This window comes from Scyliorhinus torazame, chromosome 22 (assembly GCF_047496885.1).
Source record: "Scyliorhinus torazame isolate Kashiwa2021f chromosome 22, sScyTor2.1, whole genome shotgun sequence".
NCBI lineage: Eukaryota > Metazoa > Chordata > Chondrichthyes > Carcharhiniformes > Scyliorhinidae > Scyliorhinus > Scyliorhinus torazame.
In genome coordinates this window covers 895,944-898,952 of record NC_092728.1, presented here as the reverse complement: position 1 = coordinate 898,952, position 3,009 = coordinate 895,944, and the positions used below count along the sequence as shown (strand labels likewise).

Here is a 3,009-nt window from a genome sequence, read left to right as displayed (position 1 = left end):
ACACTCCTTTAATAGTGATTTTAGTGTGTGAGAGCCCGGGTGTGAAGGAACACTCCTTTAATAGTGATTTCAGTGTGAGAGAGCCCGGGTGTGAAGGAACACTCCTTTAATAGTGATTTCAGTGTGTGAGAGCCCGGGTGTGAAGGAACACTCCTTTAATAGTGATTTCAGTGTGTGTGTGAGCCCGGGTGTGAAGGAACACTCCTTTAATAGTGATTTCAGTGTGTGAGAGCCCGGGTGTGAAGGAACACTCCTTTAATAGTGATTTCAGTGTGTGTGAGAGCCCGGGAGTGAAGGAACACTCCTTTAATAGTGATTTCAGTGTGTGTGAGCCCGGGTGTGAAGGAACACTCCTTTAATAGTGATTTCAGTGTGTGAGTCCGGGTGTGAAGGAACACTCCTTTAATAGTGATTTCAGTGTGTGTGTAAGCCCGGGTGTGAAGGAACACTCCTTTAATAGTGATTTCAGTGTGTGAGCCCGGGTGTGAAGGAAGACTCCTTTAATAGTGATTTCAGTGTGTGAGAGTCCGGGTGTGAAGGAACACTCCTTTAATTGTGATTTCAGTGTGTGTGTGAGCCCGGGTGTGAAGGAACACTCCTTTAATAGTGATTTCAGTGTGAGAGAGCCCGGGTGTGAAGGAACACGCCTTTAATAGTGATTTCAGTGTGTGTGAGCCCGGGTGTGAAGGAACACTCCTTTAATAGTGATTTCAGTGTCTGTGTGAGCCCGGGTGTGAAGGAACACTCCTTTAATAGTGATTTCAGTGTGTGTGAGAGCCCGGGTGTGAAGGAACACTCCTTTAATTGTGATTTCAGTGTGAGAGAGCCCGGGTGTGAAGGAACACTCCTTTAATCGTGATTTCAGTGTGTGTGAGCCCGGGTGTGAAGGAACACTCCTTTAATAGTGATTTCAGTGTGTGTGAGCCCGGGTGTGAAGGAACACTCCTTTAATAGTGATTTCAGTGTGTGTGAGCCCGGGTGTGAAGGAACACTCCTTTAATAGTGATTTCAGTGTGTGTTAGCCCGGGTGTGAAGGAACACTCCTTTAATAGTGATTTCAGTGTGTGAGAGCCCGTGTGTGAAGGAACACTCCTTTAATAGTGATTTCAGTGTCTGTGTGAGCCCGGGTGTGAAGGAACACTCCTTTAATAGTGATTTCAGTGTGTGAGAGCCCGGGTGTGAAGGAACACTCCTTTAATAGTGATTTCAGTGTGTGAGAGCCCGGGTGTGAAGGAACACTCCTTTAATAGTGATTTCAGTGTGTGTGAGAGCCCGGGTGTGAAGGAACACTCCTTTAATAGTGATTTCAGTGTGTGAGAGCCCGGGTGTGAAGGAACACTCCTTTAATAGTGATTTCAGTGTGTGTGAGAGCCCGGGTGTGAAGGAACACTCCTTTAATAGTGATTTCAGTGTGTGTGAGCCCGGGTGTGAAGGAACACTCCTTTAATAGTGATTTCAGTGTGTGTGAGCCCGGGTGTGAAGGAACACTCCTTTAATTGTGATTTCAGTGTGTGAGAGCCCGGGTGTGAAGGAACACTCCTTTAATAGTGATTTCAGTGTGTGTGAGCCCGGGTGTGAAGGAACACTCCTTTAATTGTGATTTCAGTGTGTGAGAGCCCGGGTGTGAAGGAACACTCCTTTAATAGTGATTTCAGTGTGTGAGAGCCCGGGTGTGAAGGAACACTCCTTTAATAGTGATTTCAGTGTGTGTGAGCCCGGGTGTGAAGGAACACTCCTTTAATAGTGATTTCAGTGTGTGTGTGAGCCCGGGTGTGAAGGAACACTCCTTTAATAGTGATTTCAGTGTGTGTGAGCCCGGGTGTGAAGGAACACTCCTTTAATAGTGATTTCAGTGTGTGTGAGCCCGGGTGTGAAGGAACACTCCTTTAATAGTGATTTCAGTGTATGAGCCCGGGTGTGAAGGAACACTCCTTTAATTGTGATTTCAGTGTGTGAGAGCCCGGGTGTGAAGGAACACTCCTTTAATAGTGATTTCAGTGTGTATGAGTTAACTTTCTTTGTCTCTCCCTCTCCCTCTCTCTGTCCGTCCCTCTCCCTCTCTCTGTCCGTCCCTCCGTCTCGCTCTCTCTCTCACTCTCTCTCTCTCTCTCTCTCTGTCTGTCTCTCCCTGTCTCTCTCTCTCTCTCTGTCTGTCTCTCTCACTCTGTCTCTGTCTCTCTGTCTCTCTCTCTCTCTCTCTCTGTCTCTCTCTCTCTCACTCTGTCTCTCTCTGTCTCTCTCTCTCTCTCTCTCTCTCACTCTCTCTCTCTGTCTCTCTCTCTCTCTGTCTCTCTCTCTCTCTGTCTCTCTCTCACACTCTGTCTCTCTCTCTCTCTGTCTCTCTCTCTCTCTGTCTGTCTCTCCCTGTCTCGCTGTCCCTCTCTCTGTCTGTCTCTCTCTCTCTCTCAATCTCTCTGTCACTCTCTCACTCTCTCTGTCTGTCTCTCCCTCTCTCTCTCTCCCTCTCTCTGTCTCTCTCTCTCTCCGTCTCTCTCTCTCTCTGTCTCTCTCTGTCTCTGTCTCTCTCTGTCTCTGTCTCTCTCACTCACTCTCTCTCTCTCTCTGTCTCTCTCTCCCTCTCTCTGTCTCTCTCTCTCACTCTCTCCGTCTCTCTCTGTGTCTCTCTCTCTCTGTCTCTCTGTGTCACTCTCTCACTCTCTCTGACTCTGTCTCTCTCACTCACTCTCTCTCACTCTCTCTCTCTCTCTCTGTTTCTCTCTGTCTCTCTCGCTCTGTCTCTCTCTCCCTCTCTCTGTCTCTTTCTCTCACTCTCTCTGTCTCTCTCTAGCCTGTGTTGCAGGATTTCCGGATCGAGGCTCTGATTGGTCGAGTGCAGTTTGGGGAGGTGTACAAGTGCGAGAAAGTGGACACAGGAAAAATGTAGAGTAACAGTTCCGGACCCCTGGCCATTCAGCCCGTCTGACCCCCCCCCCTCCCCTCCCCCCCCCCCCCCCCCCTCACACTGTGTCCCTCACCCAGACCCCCTCCCTCACTCCCACTCACACTGTG

General features: G+C 49.0%; 1 protein-coding gene across 1 annotated transcript in view; it reads left to right on the top strand.

Moving 5' to 3' along the window:
• The first annotated feature begins 2,794 nt into the window (after positions 1-2,794).
• LOC140399399 (G protein-coupled receptor kinase 3-like) overlaps positions 2,795-3,009 on the top strand; it is a 75,253-nt gene continuing 75,038 nt past the window's right edge. Inside the window, exon 1 of the mRNA XM_072488977.1 lies at positions 2,795-2,880. The gene's annotated coding sequence lies outside the window, so the exon portion shown is untranslated. The remainder of the gene's footprint in view (positions 2,881-3,009) is intronic.